Source organism: Zalophus californianus, chromosome 1, assembly GCF_009762305.2.
Source record: "Zalophus californianus isolate mZalCal1 chromosome 1, mZalCal1.pri.v2, whole genome shotgun sequence".
In the NCBI taxonomy this organism is placed as follows: Eukaryota; Metazoa; Chordata; class Mammalia; order Carnivora; family Otariidae; genus Zalophus; species Zalophus californianus.
In genome coordinates, this window is record NC_045595.1 from 65,140,716 (window position 1) to 65,164,292 (window position 23,577).

Here is a 23,577-nt window from a genome sequence, read left to right on the forward strand (position 1 = left end):
TAATAAAGATCAGAGCAGAAATCAATGAAATAGAAACCAAAAGAACAGTAGAACAGAACAATGAAACTAGGAGGTGGTTCTTTGAAAGAATTAAAAGATTGATAAGCATCTGGCCAGATTTATCAAAAGGAAAAGAGAAAGGACCTAAATAAATAAAATGATGAATGAAAGAGAAGCGATCACAACCAACACAGTGGAAATACAAACAACTATAAGAACATATGAGCAACTATATGCCAACAAATTAGGCAATCTGGAAGAAATGGATGCATTCCTAGAGATGTATAAACTACCAAAACTGTAACAGGAAGAAACGGAAAACCTGAACAGATGCACAACCAGAAAGGAAATTGAAGCAGTAATCAAAAATCTCCCCAACCTCGCCAACACTTGTTGTTTCCTGTCTTGTTAATTTTTGCCATCCTAACTGGTGTAAGGTGGTATCTCATTGTGGTTTTGATTTGTATTTCCCTGATGGCTAGTGATGTTGAACATTTTACCATGTGTCTGTTAGCCATTTGTATGTCTTCCTTGGAGAAGTGTCTGTTCATGTCTTCTGCCCATTTCTTGACTGGATTATTTGTTTTTTGAGTGTTGAGTTTGAGAAGTTCTTTATAGATTTTGGATACCAGCCCTTTATCAGAAATGTCATTTGCAAATATCTTCTCCCATTCCATGGGTTGCCTCTTAGTTTTGTTGACTGTTTCCTTTGCTGTGCAAAAGCTTTTTATCTTGATAAGGTCCCAAAAGTTCATTTTTGCTTTTGTTCCCTGGCCTTTAGAGACGTGTCATGAAAGAAGTTGCTGTGGCCAATGTCAAAGAGGTTACTGCCTATGTTCTCCTCTAGGATTTTGATGGATTCCTGTCTCACATTGAGTTCTTTCATCCACTTTGAATTTATTATTGTGAATGGTGTAAGAGAATGGTCTAGTTTCATTCTTCTGCATGTGGTTGTCCAATATTCCCAGCACCATTTATTGAAGAGACTCTGTTTTTTCCACTGGTTATTCTTTCCTGCTTTGTTGAAGATTAGTTGACCATAGAGTTGAGGGTCCATTTCTGGGGTCTCTATTCTGTTCCATTGATCTATGTGCCTGTTTTCGTGCCAATACCATACTTTCTTGATGACTATGGCTTTTTAATATAGCTTGAAATCTGGCATTGTGATGCCACCAGCTTTGATTTTTTTTTTTCAACATTCCCCTGGCAATTCTGGGTCTTTCCTGGTTCCATACAAATTTTAGGATTGTTTGTTCCAGTTCTGTGAAAAATGTTGATGGTATTTTGATAGGGATTGCATTGAAAATGTAAATTGCTCTGGGCAGCTTAAATATTTTAATATTTATTCTTCCAATCCATGAGCATGGAATGTTTTTCCATCTTTTTGTGTGTTCCTCAATTTCTTTCATAAATGTTCTGTAGGTTCTAGAGTATAGATCTTTTACCTCTTTGGTTGTGTTTATTCCTAGGTATCTTGTGGTTTTTGGAACTGTTGGCAAGGTTGTGGAGAAAGGGAAACACTCTTACACTGTTGGTTGGAATACAAACTGGCACAGCCACTCTGGAGAACAGTATGGATGTTCCTCAAGATGTTAAAAATAGGGCTACCCTACCACCCAACAATTGCACTACAAGGCATTTACCCCAAATATACAGATGCAGTAAAAAGAAGGGGCACATGCACCCCAATGTTCATAGCAGCAATGTCCACAATAGTCAAACTGTGGAAGGAGCCAAGATGTCCTTCAACAGACGAACGGAGAAAGAAGATGTGGTACATATATACAATGGAATATTACTCAGCCATCAGAAAGGATGAATACCCACCATTTGCATCGACATGGAGAGAACTGGAGGGGATTATTTTGAGTGAAATAAGTCAAGCAGAGAAAGATAATTATCATATGGTTTCACTCATATGTGGAAGATGAGGAATAGCATGGAGGACCACAGGGAAAGGGAGGGAAAACTGAATGGGAAGAAATCAGAGAGGGAGACAAACCATGAGAGACTCTGGACTCCAGGAAATAAACTGAGGGTGGGGGTAGGGGGATGGGGTAACCGAGTGTTGGGTATTAAGGAGAGTGTGTTGGGATGAGCACTGGGTGTTATATGCAATTAATGAATCATTAAACACTACAACAGAAACTTATGATGTACTATATGCTGGCTAACTGAACAAATAAAAATAAAAAATCTCCCAACAAACAAGAGTACAGGGCCAGATGGCTTTCCAGAGGAATTCTACCAAACATTTAAAGAAGAATTCATATCTATTCTTATGAAACAGTTTCAAAAACAAAAATAGAAATGGAAGGAAAACTTCCAACCTCTTTCTATGAGGCCAGCATTTTGTTCCCAAAACCAGACAAAGACCCTGCCAAAAAGAAGTACAGACCAATATCCCTGATGAAAATGGATGTAAAAATTCTCACCAAGATACTAGCCCATAGGATCCAAGAGTACATTAAAAGGATTATTCACCATGACCAAGTGGGATTTATTCCTGGGCTTCAAGGGTGGTTCAACATCCTCAAATCAATCAATGTGATACACTGCATTAATAAAAGAAAGGACAAGAACTATATGATCCTCTCAGTAGATGCAGAAGAAGCACTTGACAAAGTACAACATCCTTTCTTGATTAAAACTCTTCACAGTGTAGGGATAGAGGAATCATACCTCAGTATCATAAAAGCCATATACAAAAAGCCCATGGCGAGTATCATTCTCAATGGGTAAATACTGAGAGCTTTTCCTCTAAGGTGGGAATGCAGCAGGGATGTCCACTATCACCACTGTTGTTCAACATAGTACAAGAAGCCCTAGTCTCAGTAATCAGACAACAAAAAGAAATAAAAGGCATCTGAATCAGCAAAGAAGAAGTCAAACTCTCACTGTTTGCAGATGACATAATACTCTACGTGGAAAGCCCAAAAGACTCCACCACCAATTTGCTAAAACTCATACAGGAATTCCACAAAGTGACAGGATATAAAATCAATGCACAGAAATCAGTTGCATTTCTATACACAAACAATGAGACAGAAGAGAGAAATTAAGGAGTCTAATCCCATTTACAATTGCACCAAAAACTGTAAGATACCTAGGAATAAACCTAACCAAAGAGGCAAAGGATCTGTACTCAAAAACTACAGAACACTCATGAAAGAAATTGAGGAAAGAGATGGAAAAACATTCCATGCTCGTGGATTGGAAGAATAAATATTGTTAAAATGTCTATGCTACCTAGAGCAATCCATACATTCAGTGCAATCCCTATCAAAATACCATCAGCTTTTTTCACAGAGCTGGAACAAACAATCCTAAAATTTGTATGGAACCAGAAAAGACCCTGAATAGCCAAAGGAATGTTGAAAAAGAAAAGCAAAGCTGGTGGCATCACAATTCCAGACTTCAAGCTCTATTACAAAGCTGTAATCATCAAGACGGTATGATACTGGCACAAAAACAAACACATAGATCAGTGGAACAGACTAGAGACCCCAGAAATGGACCCTCAACTCTATGGTCAACTAATCTTCAACAAAGCAGAAAAGAACATCCCATGGAAAAAAGACAGTCTCATCAAGAAATGGTGGTGGGAAAATCGGACAGGCACATGCAGAAGAATGAAACTAGACCATTTTCTTACACCATACACAAAAATAGACTCCAAGTGGGTGAAAGACCTCAATGTGAGACAGAAATCAATCAAAATCCCAGAGGAGAACATGGGCAGCAACCTCTGTGACCTCGGCCATAGCAGGTTCTTGGTAGACACGTCTCCAAAGGCAAGGAAACCAAAGCAAAAATGAATTTTTGGGACTTCATCAAGATAAAAAGATTTTGCACTGCAAAGGAAACTGTCGACAAAACCAAAAGACAATCAACAGAATGGGAGAAGATATTTGCAAATGTTTTATCAGATAAAGGACTAGTATCCAAAATCTATAAAGAATTTATCAATCTCAACAACAAGAACAAATAATCCAATCAAGAAATGGGCAGAAATCATAAACAGAAATTTCTCCAAAGAGGACATACAGATGGCCAACAGACACATGAAAAAATGCTCAACATCACTTGGCATCAGGGAAATCCAAATCAAAACCACAATGAGATACCACCTCACACCAGTCAGAATGGCTAAAATTAACAAGTCAGGAAATGACAGATATTGGCGGGGATGCAGAGAAAGGGGAACCCTCCTACACTGTTGGTGGGAACGCAAGCTGGCGCAGCCACTCTGGAAAACAGTATGGAGGTTCCTCAAACAGTTGAAAATAGAGCTACTCTATGACCCAGGAATTGCACTACTAGGGATACGAATGTAGTGATCTGAAGGGGCACTGACACCCCAGTGTTTATAGCAGCAATGTCCACAATAGCCAAACCATGGAAAGAGCCCAGATGTCCATCAACAGATGAATGGATAAAGAAGATGTGGTACATATATACAATGGAATACTACTCAGCCATCAAAAAAATGAAATCTTGCCATTTGCAATGATGTGGGTGTAACTAGAGGGTATTATACTAAGCAATATAAGTCAGAGAAAGACAATTCTCATATGATCTCACTGATATGTGGAATTTAAGAAATAAAACAGAGGATCATAGGGGAAGAGGGGAAAAAAGAAAACAAGATGAAATCAGAGAGGGAGACAAGTCATAAGAGACTATTAATCATAGGAAACTGAGGGCTCCTGGAGGGGAGGGGGATGGGATGATGGGGTAACTGGGTGATGAACATTAAGGAGGGCATGTGATGTAGTGAGCACTGGGTATTATATAAGACTCATGAATCACTGACCTCTACCTCTAATAATATATTGTATGTTAATTAATTGAATTTAAATAAAACAATAAAAATTTTTAAAAAACATGAAATAACGTGTACTTCAGATATACAAAAGCTGAATTCATCATAAGCAGATTTGTGTTGTGAGAAATGTTAACATAGGTTCTTTTGATTGAAATTGTAAGCCAGCCAAAAGAAGTAAAAACCACCAGAAATGGTAACTAACCTGAGTAACTATATAAGAATTTTTTTCCTTTATTTAAATCTCTTTAAAATAAAATTGATTGCATAAACAAAAATAACATACTATTTATGTTATTTATTATATTGTACATATAACATAAGCACAAGTAAAATGTTTGGCAATGCTAACATAAAAGCCAGGAGAGGGAAATGGAAGTAAATTCCTATAAGCTTCTTATATAATATGTGAAGTGATATGATATCACTTGAAGATAGACTGTGAATTCCACATATGAGTGAAATCATATGGTATTTGTTTTTCTCTGACTTGTTTCTGCTTAGCATAATCCATCCACATGATTGCAAATGGCAAAATTTCATTATTTTTGATGGCTGGGTAATATTCCACATATATATGTGATATATAAATATATAGACATAAATTATATTTTATATATAAGATATATACATATATCTTATATATAACTATTTTATGTATATAAAAAAATATATATAATTTATATATATAATACCACATCTTCTTTATGCATTCATCAGTCAATAGACATGGACATTTGGGCTCTTTCCATAATTTGGCTGTGGTTGATAATACATTGGGGTGTATGTACCCCTTTGAATTAGTATTTTTATATTTTTGGGTAAATACCCAGTAGTGTAATTGCTAGACTGTAGGATATCTCTAATTTTAGCTTCTAAAGGAAACTCCATACTGTTTTCCAGAGTGGCTGCACCAGCTTGCACTCCTACCAACAGTGTAAGAAGGTTCCCCTTTCTCTGCATCCTCGCCAACATCTGTCATTTCCTGTGTTGTTAATTTTAGCCATTCTGACAGGTGTGAAGAGCTATCTCATTGTATTTGATTTGTATTTCCCTGATGATGTATGAAGATGAGCATCTTTTCACGTGTCAGTTGGCCATCTGCATGTCTTCTTTGGAAAATGTCTATTCATGACTTCTGCCCATTTTTTAACTGGATTATTTATTTTTGGGTGTTGAGTCTTATAAATTCTGAATATATTTTGGATACTAACCATTCATCAGATATCTCATTTGTAAATATCTTCTCCCATTCCATAGGCTGCCTTTTAGTTTTGTTGACTGTTTCCTTCACTGTGCAGAGCTTTTTATTTTGATTTGTAAATGCTGAATCACTAAATTCTACACCTAAAACTAATCTTACACTGTATGCTAACCAACTGGAATTTAAATAAAAACTTTAAAAAAAAGAAGGTAGACTGTGATGTTAAGAGGTATACTAGGACCCTAAAGCAATCAACAAAACAAAGCAAAAAGTTTTAAGTAATCAATCAACTCAGATTAAATGGAATTATAAAATGTAGTCAATTGATCCAAAAGAAGGCAAAAAAAAAAAGGGGGGGGGAAGGGGAACAAAGAGCAGATGAGACCAAAAAAAGCAAGATGATAGTTTTGCACTTAATCATATCAATAATCACATTAAATGCAAATGATCTAAATACCCAATTAAAAGGCAGATATTGTCAGATTGGATTAAAAATCAAGATCTAGGGGGCGGAGCAAAATGGCAGAGGAGTAGGAGACCTGGATTTCATCTGGTCGCAGGAATTCAGCAGGTTAGGGATCAAACCATTCTGAACACCTGTAAACTCAACAGGAGATAGAAGAAAAGAATAGCAACAACTCTCTGAACAGAAGGGCAACCACTTTGTGGAAGTCATATTCCATCCCTTCATCGTAGTAACCCTTATTTTTGTACATATATGTTTTTCTTTCTTTAAAATTTTGGGAGACACTTTCTTCTAACAGACCAAAATATGCCCAAACTCTACTGGGTGGCACTGATCTATGCACCAGCCTGATCATATCTGAGCGTATTCTGTTTTATTATGTTTTCTTTTGTTTTTGTTTGTTTTTATCTTTTCTTTTTTCTTTTTTTTTTTTCATTTCTTTTTTCTTTCCTCCCCTTTCCTTTCCCCCGGTTTCAGGTCTTTTCTGCTTTCTTTAGTGTATATTTTCTGGGAACATTGTTACCCTGTTAGCATTTTGTTCTCTCATTCATCTATTCTCCTCTGGACAAAATGACAAGATGGAAAAAATCACCTCAACAAAAAGAACAAGACGCAGTACTGACTGACAGGGACTTAATCAATATGGACAATACTACAATGTCAGAACTAGAATTCAGAATGATGATTTTAAAGAGAATAGCTGGGCTTGAAAAAAACATGTAAGTTATTAGAGAAACCCTTTATGGAGAAATAAAAGAACTAAAAACTAACCAAGTCGAAATCAAAAAGGCTATTAATGAGGTGCAATCAAAAATGGAGGCTCTAACTGCTAGAATAAGTGATGCAGAAGAGAAAATTAGTGATATAGAAGACCAAATGATGGAAAATAAAGACGCTGAGAAAAAGAGAGATATACAACTACCGGATCACGAGGGCAGAATTCGAGAGATAAGTAATACCATAAGGTGAAACAACATTAGACTAATTGGGATCCGAGAAGAAGAAAGCAAAAGAGGAGCAGAAGGTATATTAGAGCAAATTACAGTAGAGAACTTCCCTAATTAGGGGAAGGACACAGGCATCAAAATTCAGGAGACACAGAGAACCCCTCTCAAAATCAATAAAAATAGGTCAACACCCCAACATCTAAGAGTAAAACTTATGAGTCTCAGAGACAAAGAGAAAATCCTCAAAGCTGCTCGGGAGAAGAGATAATGTAACCTAAAATGGTAGAAACATTAGATTGGCAACAGACCTATCCACAGAGACCTGGCAGGCCAGAAAGGACTGGCATGATATCTTCAGGGCATTAAACAAGAAAAATATGCAGCCAAGAATACTATATCCAGCTAGGCTGTCATTAAAAATAGAAGGAGAGATAAAAAGGTCCAGGACAAACAAAAACTAAAGGAATTGGCAAACACGAAATTCCCCTGGGAAGCCGTCTGGCCCTGGGCTTTTGTTTTTTGGGCGATTTTTGATGACTGCTTCAACTTCTTTAGTGGTTATAGGTCTGTTCAGGTTTTCTATTTCTTCCTGCTCAGTTTTGGTAGTTGAAACTATACTACCAAATGATAACATAAAAGCCAGGAGAGGGCTGGTTTCGTAGGGTCATGAAACCAGCCCTATAAGAAATATTGAAAGGGGTCCTCTAAGCAAAGAGAGGGCCTAAAAGCAACATAGACCAGAAAGGAACACAGAAAATATACAGTAACAGTCACATCACAGGCAATACAATGGCATTAATTCATATCTTTCAAGAGTTACCGTGAATATAAATGGGCTAAATGCCCCAATCAAAAGACACAGGCTATCAGATTGGATAAAAAAAAACAAGGCCCATCGATATGCTGTCTGCAAGAGACTCATTTTAGACCCAAAGTCACCCCAGATGGAAAGTGAAGGGGTGGAAAACAATTTACCATGATAATGGACACCAAAAAAAGCTGGGGTGGCAATCCTTATATCAGACAAATTAGAGTTTAAACCAAAGACTGTAATAAGAGATGAGGAAGGACACTATGTCATACTTAAAGAGTCTGTCCAACAAGAATATCTAAAAATTTCCCCTAACATGGGAGCAGTCAATTATATAAGGCAATTAATAACAAAAGCAAAGAAACTCATTGACAACAATAAGATAATAGTGGAGGACTTTAACACCCCCTCACTAAAATGGACAGATCAACTAAGCAAAAGATCAACAAGAAAATAAAGACTTTAAATGACACATTGGACCAAATGGATTTCACAGATTTATTCAGAAAATTCCATCCCAAAGGAACAGAACACACATTCTTCTCTAGTGCCCACGGAACATTCTCCAGAGTAGATCACATCCTAGGTCACAAATCAGGTCTCAACTGGTACCAAAACATTGGGATCATTCCCTGCATATTTTCAGAACAAAATGCTTTGAAACTAGAACTCAATCACAAGAGGAAAGTCGGAAAGAACTCAAATATCGAGGCCAAAGAGCATCCTACTAAAGAATGAATGGGTCAACCAGGAAATTAAAGAAGAAAAAAAAAAAATTCATGGAAACGCATGAAAATGAAAACACAACTGTTCAAAATCTTTGGGATACAGCACAGGCAGTCCTAAGAGGAAAGTATATACCAATAAAAGCCTTTCTCAAGAAACAAGGTCCCAAATACACCACCTAACCCTATACCTAAAGGAGCTGGAGAAATAACAGCAAATAAAGCCTAAACCCAGCAGGAGAAGAGAAATAATAAAGATCAAGGCAGAAATCAATGAAATAGAAACCAAAAGAACAGTACAACAGATCAACGAAACTAGGAGCTGGTTCTTTGAAAGAATTCACAAGATTGATAAACCCCTGGCCAGACTTACCAAAAAGAAAAGAAAAAGGACCCAAATCAACAAAATCATGAATGAAAGAGGAGAGATCACAACCTACACCAAAGAAATACAAACATTTATAAGAACATATTATGAGCAACTATATGCCAGCAAATTAGATAATCTTGAAGAAATGGATGCATTCCTAGAGATGTTTCAACTACCAAAACTGAGCAGGAAGAAATAGAAAACCTGAACAGACCTATAACCACTAAGGAAATTGAAGCAGTCATCAAAAATCTCCCAAACAACAAAAGCCCAGGGCCAGATGGCTTCCCAGGGGAATTCTACCACACATTTAAAGAAGAATTAATACCTATTCTCCTGAAACTGTTCCAAAAAATAGCAATGGAAGGAAAACATCCAAACTTCTTTTATAAGGACACCATTACCTTGATCCCCAAACTAGACAAAGACCCCATCAAAAAGGAGAATTAGAGACCAATATCCTTGATGAACATAGATGTAAAAATTATCACCAAAATACTAGACAGTAGGATACAACAGTGCAATAAAAGGATTATTCAACACGACCAAGTGGGATATATCCCCGGGCTACAAGGTTGGTTCGACATCTGCAAATCAATCAATGTGATGCAATACATTAATAAAAGAAAGAAAAATAACCATATGATCCTCTCAGTTGATGCAGAAAAAGCATTTGACAAAGTACACCATTCTTTCTTGATCAAAACACTTCAGATATAGGCATAGAGGGTACATACCTCAATACCATAAAAGCCATCTGTGAAAAACCCACAGCCAATATCATTCTTAGTGGGGTAAAACTGAGAGCTTTCCCCCTAAGGTCAGGAACGTGACAAGGATGTCCACTATCACCACTGCTATTCAAAATAGTATTAGAAGTCCTAGCCACAGGAATCAGACAACAAAAAGAAATAAAAGTTATCCAAACCAGCAAAGAAGAAGTCAAACTCTCACTCTTTGCAGATGATACGATACTGTATGTGGAAAACCCAAAAGACCCCACCCCAAAACTGCAAGAACTCATACAGGAATTCAGTAAAGTAGCAGGATATAAAATCAATGCACAGAAATCAGTGGTACTCCTATACACCAACATCAAGACAGAAGAAAGAGAAATTAAGGAGTCGATCCCATTTACAATTGCACCCAAAACCATCAGATACCTAGGAATAAATCTAACCAAAGAGGCAAAGAACCTGTACTCAGAAAACTATAAAATACTCATGAAAGAAATTGAGGAAGACCAAAGAAATGGAAAAACATTCCATGCTCATGGATTGGAAGAACAAATATGGTGAAGATGTCAATGCTACCTAGAGCAATCTACACACTCAAAGCAATCCCCATCAAAATACCATCCACTTTTTTTGACGAAATGGAACAAATAATCCTAAAATTTGTATGGAACTACAAAAGACCCCAAATAGCCAGAGAAATGTTGAAAAAGAAAACCAAAGCTGGTGGCATCACAATTCCCGACATCAAGCTCTATTACAAAGCTGTCATCATCAAGCCAGTATGGTACTGCCACAAAAACAGACACATGGATCAATGGAACAGAATAGAGAGCCCAGAAATGGACTCTCAACTCTATGGTCAACTCATCCTCAACAAAGCAGGAAAGAATGTCTAATGGAAAAAAGACAGCCTCTTCAACAAATGGTGTTGGGAGAATTGGACAGCCACATGCAGAAGAATGAAACTGGACCATTTCCTTACACCACACACAAAAATAGACTCCAAATGGTTGAAAGGCCTCAATGTGAGACAGAAGTCCATCAAAATCCTAGAGAAGAACATAGGCAGTAACCTCTTCGACCTAAGCCACAGCAACTTCATCCTATAAACATCCCCAAAGGCAAGGGAAGCAAGAGCAAAAAAGAGCTATTGGGATTTCATCAAGATAAAAGCTTTTTGCACAGCAAAAGAAACAGTCAACAAAACCAAAAGACAACCGACAGAATGGAAGAAGATACTTGCAAATGACGTATCAGATAAAGGGCTACTATCCGAAATCTATAAAGAACTTCTTAAATTCAACACCCAAAGAACAAATGATCCAATCAAGAAATGGGCAGAAGATACAAACAGACATTTTTCCAAAAAAGACATCCAAATGGCCAACAGACACATGAAAAAGTGCTCAACATCGCTCGGCATCAGAGAAATCCAAATCCAAACCTCAATGAGATGTCACCTCACACCAGTCAGAATGGCTAAAATTAACAAGTCAGGAAACAACAGGTGTTGGTGGGGATGTGGAGAAAGGGGAACCCTCCTACACTGTCGGTGGGAATGCAAGCTGGTGCAACCACTCTGGAAAACAGTATGGAGGTTCCTCAAAAATTTGAGAGTAGAGCTACCATATGATCCAGCAATTGCACTACTGGGTATTTACCCCAAAGATAGAAATGTAGGGATCCGAAGGGGTACTTGCACCCCAATGTTTATAGCAGCAATGTCCACAATAGCCAAACTGTGGAAAGAGTCAAGATGTCCATTGACAGATGACTGGATAAAGAAGATTTGGTATGTATATATATACATACACACACACACACACACACACACACACACACACACACACAATCGAATATTATGCAACCTTCAAAAGGAATGGAATCTTGTCATTTGTAACAACATGGATAGATCTGGAGAGTGTTATGCTGAGCGAAATAAGTCAATCAGAGAAAGACATGTATCATATGATCTCACTGATATGAGTAATTCTTAATCTCAGGAAACAAACAGGGTTGCTGGAGTGGTGGGGTATGGGAGGAATGGGGTGGCTGGGTGATAGTCATTGAGGAGGGTATGTGCTATGGTGAGTGCTGTGAAATGTGCAAGACTGTTGAATCACAGATCTGCACCTCTGAAACAAATATTACATTTTATGTTAAAAAAAAGAAAAAGAAGAAGATAGCATGAGGCAAAGAATGAAGGGGGGGAAATCAGAGGGGGGAGATGAACCATGAGAGACGATGGACTCTGAAAAACAAACTGAGGGTTCTAGAGGTGAGGGGGTTGGGGGGATGGGTTAACCTGCTGATGGGTATTAAGGAGGGCACATTCTGCATGGAGCACTGGGCGTTATAAGCAAAAAATGAATCATGGAACACTACATCAAGAAGTAATTATGTGGGGGTGGAGCAAGATGGCAGAGAAGTAGGAGACCTGAATTTCGTCTGGTCTCACAAATTCAGCTGAATGGGGATCAAACCATTCTGAACACCTACGAAGTCAACAGGAATTGAAGAAGAGAATAGCAAGAACTCTCTAAACAGAGAAGCGACCACCTACTGGAAGGTAGGACATGCAGAGAAGTGAACCTGAGGCGATATTCGGGAGGATAGTCAGCAGGAGAGAGGGCCTCCGTAGTCCGCTTCTGGCAAGTGATAGAGCTGTGGGGCACAAATTCAGAACTTGTAGAAGTCAGCTCCGCTGAGGGAAATCGCTCCAGTAGCTATGTGGGGGGTGGAACCCTCGCGGGACAGTGTGGTCTCAGGACCCTCAGGGTCACAGGGAGACCGGGGGTCCCTGAGTGTGGCAGAGCTCACAGGGAATGGAGAGGGGAAGCCGCTGCAGAGACGGAGCCAAGGCGCGGGCTCTCAGCTTGGGGCTGCCATAAACTGTGATCTGCTGCCCAGTTGGGCCACTGCTCCTACAGTAGAGACCCAAAAAGGGGCAGATCTGGAGAGACTCCCCTCCCTCCCCGGGGAGGAGCGGCACGGGAGCGCACCGCAGGGATCTGCTGGGTTTGGAGACTCCACACGGGGTCAGGTGCCAGACATAGAAACGCTCGGTCACAGGCCGGGTGAGCACAGAGTGCGGGCAGACACCGGGGAGATGTGAGTGACCGCTTTTCTCTGGGGGCGCACTGAGGAGTGGGGCCCTGATTTCTCAGCTTCTCCAGGTGGAGATTGGGAGGCCAACATTTTCACTCTGGTCCTCCAAAGCTGTACCGTGAGCTTGCAGGGAACAAAAGCTCCTGAGAGGAAACCTGAGGAGCTTGCTTAGCCTGGACCAACAAGGGTGGGGCAATTTCGCCTCCAGCAAAGACATTTGGGAACCACGGCAACAGGCCCCTCCCCCACAAGATCAGCACGAACAGCCAGCAAGCCAAGACCAAGTTTACCCATCAAGGAGAACGGGAGAACTCCAGCACTAGAGGAATACTGCACATAGAATTCATGGCTTTTTACCATGATTCATTAGTTTTTTAAAGTTAATTTTTTTAACTGTTTATTTTTGGTTTTTTTCTTTTTCCCTTTTTCAACCAACAATTTCTCAATCGCTTTTTTAAAAAAAACATTTTTTATTTTTCATTTTTAGAGTCATATTTTATCCCTTCATAGTAGTTACCCTTATTTTTGGCATATATATAAGTTGTTCTCTCTTTAAAATTTTGAGATACAGTTTCTTCTAACAGATCAAAATATACCCTAATCACTAGTGTATGGCTTTATTCTAGTCTACTCCCTGATCACATTCTCTCCCTTTTTTTCTTTTTTTTATATCTTCTTCTTTCTTTTTTCAAATAACTTCTTATCTTATCAATTCCTTTTATAAAATCTTTTATAATTTTCATCTTTACAGTCATCTTCCATCCCTTCATTGTATCAACCCTTATTTTGTACATATATAAGTCTTTCTTCCTTTAAAATTTTAGGAGGCACTTTTTTCTAACAGACCAAAATACGCCCAAAATCTAGTGTGTGGCAGTGATCTATGCACTAGCCTGATATATTTGATCATATTCTGTCTTTTTTTGTTTTGTTCTGTTTTTGTTTGTTTTTATCTTTTTCTTTTTCTTTTATTTTTTCGCTTTCTTTTTTCTTTCTTTCCCTTTCTTTTCCCCTGGTTTCAGGTCTTTCTAATTTGTAAAAAGTATATTTGCTGGGGACATGGTTAACCTGTTAGCATTTTGTTCTCTCATTCATCTATTCTCCTCTGGACAAAATGACAATATGAAAAAAATCATCTCAGCAAAAAGAACAAGAGGCAGTACCATCTGCCAGGAACCTACTCAATACAGACATTACTACGATGTAGGACCTAGAGTTCAGAATCATGACTTTAAAGATACTAGCTGGGCTTGAAAAAAGCGTGGAAGTTATTAGAGACACCCTTCCTGGAGAAATAAAAGAACTAAAATCTAACCAAGTCGAAATCAAAAAGGCTATTGATGAGGTGCATTCAAAAATGGGGACACTACCTGCTAGGACAAATGAGGCAGAAGAGAGAATCAGCAATATAGAAGACCAAATGATGGAAAATAAAGAGGCTGAGAAAAAGAGAGAGAAACAACTACAGGATCAAGAGGGCAGAATTCGAGAGATAAGCGATATGATAAGATGAAACATTACAATAATTGTGATCCCAGAAGAAGAAAGAGAGAGAGGGGCAGAAGGTATATTGGAGCAAATTATAGCAGAGAACTTCCCTAATGTGGGGAAGGAAACAGGCATCAAAATCCAGGAGGCACAGAGAACCCCTCTCAAAATCAATAAAAATAGGTCAACACCCTGACATCTAATAGTAAAACTTACGAGTCTTGGAGACAAAGAGAAAATCCTGAAAGCAGCTCGGGAGAAGACATATGTATCCTACAATGGTAGAAACATTAGATTGGCAACAGACTTATCCACAGAGACCAGGCAGGCCAGAAAGGACTGGCATGATATCTTCAGAGCACTAAACGAGAAAAATATGCAGCCAAGAATACTATATCCAGCTAGGCTGTCACTGAAAATAGAAGGAGAGATAAAAAGCTTCCAGGACAAACAAAAACTAAAGGAATTGGCAAGCACAAAACCAGCCCTCCAAGAAATATTGAAAGGGGTCCTCTAAGCAAAGAGAGAGCCTAAAAGCAGCATAGATCAGAAAGGAACACAGACAATAAACAGTCACAGTCACATTACAAGCAATACATTGGCACTAAATTCGTATCTTTCAATAGTTACCCTGAATGTAATGGGCTAAATGCCCCAATCAAAAGACACAGACTATCAGATTGGACTAAAAAACAAGACCCATCCATATGCTGTCTGCAGGAGACTCATTTTAGACCCAAAGACACCCCCAGATTGAAAGTGAGGGGGTGGAAAACCATTTACCATGCTAATGGACACCAAAAGAAATCTGGGGTGTCAATCCATATATCAGACAAATTAGATTGTAAAACAAAGACTGTAATAAGAGATGAAGAAGGACACTATATCCTACTTAAAGGGTATCTATCCAACAAAAAGATCTAACAATTGTAAATATCTATGCCCCTGACATGGGAGCAGCCAATTAATAACAAAAGCAAAGAAACACATTGACAACAATACAAAATAGTGGAGGACTTTAACACCCCCCTGACTGAAATGGACAAATCATCTAAGCAAAAGATCAACAAGGAAATAAAGACTTTAAAAGAAACATTGGACCAAATGACCTTAACAGACATATTCAGAACATTCCATCCCAAAGCAATGGAATACACATTCTTCTCTAGTGCCCATGGAACATTCTCCAGAATTGATCACATCCTAGGTCACAAATCAGGTCTCAACTGGTGCCAAAAGATTGGGATTATTCCCTGCATATTTTTAGACCACAAAGCTTTGAAACTAGAACTCACTCACAAGAGGAAAGTCGGAAAGAACTCAAATACATGGAGGCTAAAGAGCATCCTACTAAAGAATGAATGGGTCAACCAGGAAATTAAAGAAGAATTTAAAAAAATTCATGCAAACAAATGAAAATGAAAACACAACTGTTCAAAATCTTTGGGATACAGCAAAGGCAGTCCTGAGAGGAAATTATATAGCAATACAAGCCTTTCTCAAGATACAAGAAAGGTCTCAAATACACAACCTAACCCTACACCTAAAGGAACTAGAGAAAAAAACAGCAAATAAAGCCTAAATCCAACAGGAGAAGAGAAATAATCAAGATAGAGCAGAAATCAATAAAATAGAAACCAAAAGAACAGTACAACAGATCAACGAAATAGGAGTGGGTTCTTTGAAATAATTTACAAGATTGATAAATCCCTGGCCAGACTTATCAAAAAGAAAATAGAACTGACCCAAAGCAAAAAATCAGGAATGAAAGAGGAGAGATCACAACCAACACCAAAGATATACAAACAATTTTAAGAACATATTATGAGCAACTCTATGCCAGCAAATTAGATAACCTGGAAGAAATGGGTGCATTCCTAGAGATGTATCAACTACCAAGATTGAACCAGGAAGAAATAGAAAACCTGAACAGACCTATAACCACTAAGGAAATTGAAGCAGTCATCAAAAATCTCCCAACAAACAAAAGCCCAGGGCCAGATGGCTTCCCAAGGGAATTCTACCAAAGATTTAAAGAAGAATTAATACCTATTCTCCTGAAACTGTTCCAAAAAATAGAAATGGAAGGAAAACTTCCAAACTCATTTTATGAGGCCACCATTACTTTGATCCCCACACCAGACAAAGACCCCATCAAAAAGGAGAATTACAGACCAATATCCTTGATGAACATGGATGCAAAAATTCTCACCAAAATACTAGCCAATAGGATCCAACAGTACATTAAAAGGATTATTCACCATGACCAAGTGGGATTTATCCCTGCGCTGCAAGACTGGTTCAACATCCCCAGATCAATCAACGTGATACAATACATTAACAAAAGAACAAACAAGAATCATATGATCCTCTCAATAGATGCAGAAAAAGCATTTGACAAAGTACAGCATCCTTTCTTGATCAAAACTCTTCAGAGTATAGGGATAGAGGGTACATACCTCAATATCATAAAATCCATCTCTGAAAAACCTACAGCGAATATTCTTCTCAATGGGGAAAACCTGAGAGCTTTTCCCCTAAGGTCAGGAACGTGGCAGGGATGTCCATTCTCACCACTGCTATTCAACATAGTATTAGAAGTCCTAGCCACAGGAATCAGACAACAAAAAGAAATTAAAGGCATCCAAATCAGCAAAGAGGAAGTCAAACTCTCACTCTTTGCAGATAATATGATACTGTATGTGGAAAACCCAAAAGACTCCACCCCAAAACTGCTAGAACTCAGACAGGAATTCAGTCAAGTAGCAGGATATAAAATCAATGCAAAGAAATCGGTGGCATTCCTATACACCAACAACAAGACAGAAGAGAGACAAATCAAGGAGTTGATCCCGTTTACAATTGCACCCAAAACCATAAGATACCTAGGAATAAATTTAACCAAAGAGGCAAAGGATCTGTACTCAGAAAACTATAAAATACTCATGGAAGAGATTGAAGATGACACAAAGAAATGGAAAAACGTTCCACGCTCATGGATTGGAAGAACAAACATTGTGAAGATGTCAGTGCTACCTAGAGCAATCTACACATTCAATGCAATCCCCATCAAAATACCATCCACCTTTTTCAAAGAAATGGAACAAATAATCTTAAAATTTGTATGGAACCAGAAGAGACCCCGATAGCCAGAGGAATATTGAGAAAGAAAAGCAAAGCTGGCAGCATCACAATTCCGGACTCCAGCTCTATTACAAAGCTGTCATCATCAAGACACTATGGTACTACCACAAAAACAGAGACACATCGATCAATGGAACAGAATAGAGAGCCCAGAAATGGACCCTCAACTCTATGGTCAACTCATCTTTGACAAAGCAGGAAAGAACGTCCAATGGAAAAAAGACAATCTCTTCAACAAATGGTGTTGGGAGAATTGGACAGCCACATGCAGAAGAATGAAACTGGACCATTTCCTTACACCACACACAAAAATAGACTCCAAATGGTTGAAAGACCTAAACGTGAGACAGGAGTCCATCAAAATCATAAAGGAGAACAGAGGTAGCAATCTCTTCGACCTCAGCCGCAGCAACTTCTTCCTAGAAACATCGCCAAAGGCAAGGGAAGCAAGGGCAAAAATGAACTATTGGGATTTCATCAAGATAAAAGCTTTTGCACAGCAAAGAAACAGTCCACAAAACCAAAAGACAACTGACAGAATGGAAGAAGATATTTGCAAATGACATATCAGATAAAGGGCTAGTATCCACAATCTATAAAGAACTTATCAAACTCAACACCCAAAGAACAAATAATCCAAACAAGAAATGGGCAGAAGACACAAATAGACATTTTTCCAAAGAAGACATCCAAATGGCCACAGACACATGAAAAAGTGCTTAACATTGCTCAGCATCAGGGAAATCCAAATCAAGACCTCAGTGAGATACCACCTCACACCAGTCAGAATGGCTAAAATGAACAAGTCAGGAAACAACAGATGTTGGCGGGGATGCATAGAAAGGGGAACCCTCCTACACTGTTGGTGGGAATGCAAGCTGGTGCAACCACTATGGAAAACAGTGTGGAGGTTCCTCAAACAGTTGAAAATAGAGCTACCATATGATCCAGCAATTGCATTACTGGGTATTTACCACAAAGCTACAAATGTAGGGATCCGAAGGGGTATGTGCACCCTGATGTTTATAACAGCCATGACCACAATAGCCAAACTGTGGAAAGAGCCAAGATGTCCATCGACAGATGAATGGATAAAGAAGAAGTGGTATATATACACAATGGAATATTATGCAGCCATCAAAAGGAATGAGATCTTGCCATTTGTAACGACGTGGATGGAACTGGAGGGTGTTATGCTGAGTGAAATAAGTCAATCAGAGAAAGACATGTATCATATGACCTCACTGATATGAGGAATTCTTAATCTCAGGAAACAAACTGAGGGTTGCTGGAGTGGGGGTGGGGTGGGAGGGATGGGGTAGCTGAGTGATAGACATGGGGAGGGTATGTGCTATGGTGAGTGCTGTGAATTGTGCAAGACTGTTGAATCACAGATTTGTACTTCTGAAACAAATAATGCAATATATGTTAAGAAAAACAAAATGAAGAAGATAGTAGGAGGGGAGGAATGAAGGGGAATAAGTCAGAGGGGGAAACGAACCATGAGAGATGATGGACTCTGAAAAACAAACGGAGGGTTCTAGAGGGAAGGGGGTTGGGGGGATGCGTTCCCCTGGTGATGTGTATTAAAGAGGGCACATTCTGTGTGGAGCACTGGGTGTTATGCACAAACAATGAATCATGGAATACTACATTAAAAACTAATGATGTAATGTATGGTGATTAACATTAATTATTTTTAAAATGAAAAAATCAAGATCTAGTTAATAATACTATATCGTGTATTTGAAAGTTGTGAAGAAAATAGATCTTAAAATGTCTTTTCACAAGAAATAAAAATTTTGATCATGTAAGGTGATGGATGTTAACTAGACTTACTATGGTGCTCATATTGTTTTTTATATACCAAATCATTATTTTCTACACCTAAAGCTACTATGTTATATGTCAATTATATCTCAATAAAAAAATTATTTAAAAAAATCAAGATGTGGGGTGCCTGGGTGGCTCAGTCGATTAAGCAGCTAACTCTTGATTTTGGCTCAGGTCATGATCTCAGGGTGTGAGATCCAGGTGAGGAGGGCTCCCCATTCAGGTGGAAGTCTGCATGAGATTCTCTCCTTCTCCTTCTGCCCCTCCTCCTGCTCACGTTCTCTCTCTCTCTCAAATAAATAAATTTTTTTTAAAAAATCAAGATATAATGATATACTATTTACAAGAAACACTAAATATAAAGACACAAATGGGTGAAAATTAGAATGAAAAAGATATGCCATTTTAACACTAATTGAAAGAAAGTAAGAGTAACTATATTAATATCAAAGGGGACTTCAGAGAAAAAAAATGTTACCAGAGATAAACAATGTAAAACCAAAAGCTGGCTCCTTGAGATCAATAAAACTGATTAAGTATCTAACCAGACTAATCAGAAGTAAAAAAGAGAAAACACACATTACCCCTTTCAGGAATGAGAGAAGTGATATCACTACAGATACTAAAGATACTATCCATGGCCGGCTGCCAACACTAAGATTGGCCCCCACCCCATACACACAGTCCCTGCTCGGGGAAGCAGTAAGCAGTACCATGCCTTGAGGCTGGACGTGGGGAACTTCTCTTGGGGTCCCAGTGTTTTGCGCATGACATAAGTATTACTGATGTTGTTTACAACGCAACCAACAGTGAACTGTTCCATACTGAGGCCCCTGTGAAGAACTGTATCAGGCTCACTGACAGCACACCAAACTAACAACAATGGTACAAGTTCCACTGTGCACACTGCCCCTGGGGCACAAGAAGAGGGCCAAGCTGACTCCCGAGGAGGAAGAGATTTTTATACAAAAAACGATCAAAGAGAGTTCAGAAGAAATATGATGAAAGGAAAAAGAATGCCAACATCAGCCATCTCCTAGAGGAGGAGTTCCAGCCCGGCAAGCTTCTTGCAGGCATCGCGGCAAGATCAAGCCAGTGTGGCTGAGCAGATGGCGACCAGCTAGAGGGCTCTCGGACCTAGAGTTCTATCTGAGGAAAAATCAAAACCTGGAAAGAATAAATCTTCCTCCCTCCTATCTTTGGTCATGTAATGAAGGTGTTTATTGCTCAAAACCAAACAAACAAAAAAAAAAATGCAATAGATAATGTGAGTAGTCTAATATCAAAGAAACTGAATGTGTAGTTAAAAATCTACTGCAAAACAAATTCCTAGGTCCCTGGCTTCATTTATATTTCTACAAAATATTTAATGAAGAAATAGTACCAATTCTACCCAAACTCTTCCAGGAAATTAATCAGGAGAGTAATTACCCAAATGCCAATCACCGGTTACTAATTCTTATATAGTTACACAGAGAAATATTACACAACAATGAAAACAGAGGATCTACAATGATATGCAACATACTAATAATTCTTACAAACAATGTGTTGTGAAAGAAAATAGACTTCATGCGAAGTCTACTTTTACAATATATGTGTGTCATGGTTCAGTTCAGAAAGTACAAATACAGGCAATGCTCCTCCATGCTGTTAGGAATCAGGAGAGTGTTACACTTGGGAGGTATACCGTATCACCTGGAAGAAAGCACAAGAAGACATACTTCCTAGGGTCCTGGCAATATTCTACATCTCATGATCTGGTAGCAGCTGAATGGGTGTGTTCATTTTTTGAAACTTGGATAAGGCAGACACTTAACAATAAATACATACACTTCTATGCATGTACGTATGTTCAATGAAAAGTTTTTTAAATGGTAGATTTGCACATCCTTTTTTAGTTTCAGATTTTCTCTGTTGAATTGTGAGCATGTTTTCATTTTTCTAAGTATAAGGCAACAGATTTTATAACTTTCATGCTGTACAGAGAAGTGGGTCTTTCTTGAAAAAAAGCAACATTTCCCTCATTATCTCTGTAACTAGACGATCTCTCACTCCACAAGCAACACACGGAAAATTCTGTAACTTTAATATTTTTTTCTTTTTCAATTTTATGGATAGTTTTATTTTCTTGCTTTGGCTCTGCAAGCGTTTGCTGCCACACAGCTGTGCTAAATCAAAGAGAACGTGCCTCATCTGCTCGGTAAACACAGACAAAACCAACAGGGCTGATGTCCAAGTGTCTTAGAGGGTGTTGTGAGTAAGAAATTTAAAATCTAAAAATATGAAATAATAAAATGGCACAAGAAATTCTTCCTATGGTTGATTGAAGACAAAAAATAATAATTGTGTTTTCAAACAAACGTTCAACTGTGGCCATACATATTTTAGCTGACTTACTTTGGATTTAGGTGGTGGTTTTGATGAAGAGGTGTTTGGGTCCTTTGCGGATTCTCAGTTTGACTCCCAAGGAGAACTATTGTGGTCATAGCCACCTCACCTTCACAGTCCCAAATCATATCTAGGTTCTATTCCAACATAAATGAGACTGAAAAGGTACAGAGAATAAAGCAAGATCAATGTATATAACTATGTGGCTTAGCACCTAAATTCAGTGATCGATAAGCCCTACTATTTGTGTCTGAACATTAAGGGCTTTAAGTAAATAGGTAGAATTATAGAAATACAATGTTGACTTCATTCTAGAAAGTTTGCTCTTTCATTTTAACATTACCATATTTTCTTAATATTATGTAATTGAAGTTTTAATTATATATTGAACAAAGTTTATGCATGAGTCTTCATTCTTAGCCCCTTTACAATAATCCATAGGAAATATATGTTTGATCTTAGGATTTCCCTGTATTTTGCTATACTTTGCAGATGGTACTAAGATCTGCTTTAGGTGTTCCTATGTTTTCCTCGTGCTCCAGTTCATAACCCATTTTTTCATAAATGTCCTATAAACCATTGAAAAATTGATTTTTTTTAGTAGACAGCAAAATTTTGTGTTCGTATTGTGTGTGCATTTACCTTTTTTTTTAAGATTTTAGTTTTTTATGAGAAGGAGAGAGCATGAGCACGGGGAGCAGCGGAGAGCGGATGGGGGAAAAGCAAGCTCCCCAAAGAGCAGGGAGCCCGATGCAGGACTAGATCCCAGGACTGGAGATCATGACCTGAGCTGAAGGCAGACGCTTAACCAACTGAGCCACCCCTGCCCCCTTCATTTACCTCTTTAAAACAATTATTTGAGCCTCACTGAGTTTGTCTGTCTTTCTATCATAGAGATTTGTGCTAATGTCCAAAATGGCAATGGTGGTTTTGTTAATTTATCATTTTAATATGATGACTTTTATTTTATGTGTTGATATATTGTCATTTTACATAAAAGACTTAATCCTGTTTTTGTATTATTGTGGATTTGAATATCTGAACACCATATATGAAGGTACAGTTTTGAAAATAAAATTCTAATTTGACTACGATTTAAAAGGTGAAACCTCGTTTTAACATATCTCTATGGAAATAGTTAAAGGTAATTTTACTTCATTTTTGTCCTTATTTATACAGACATATTATTTATTTAGCAAGTCAAAGTAAACTTTACTTGATGACATAGACTCAAAATATATGAAGTAAAAATTAACAGCTCTACTAGGAGAGACTAACAAATTTCCTGTCATAATGGGAGATTTTAAGATAAGTTTCTCAATAAATATTAAGAAAACCAAAAAACAAACAAAACTTTAGGTAGACAGTTTGAACAGCAATGTTGATAAGATTAGTCAACAGACATAGAAAATTGGATGCTACACATTTTTTTTCCATACAATTTACAATGATAGACTGTTTTATACCACAAGACAAATCTCAGTGAAAATGTATGGCATTGGAACTGATATGTTCTCCAATCACCAAA

At 38.1% G+C, this 23,577-nt stretch overlaps 1 pseudogene; it reads left to right on the forward strand.

Moving 5' to 3' along the window:
• Positions 1–23,577, forward strand: part of LOC113916022 — a 146,356-nt pseudogene that overhangs the window by 60,460 nt on the left and 62,319 nt on the right.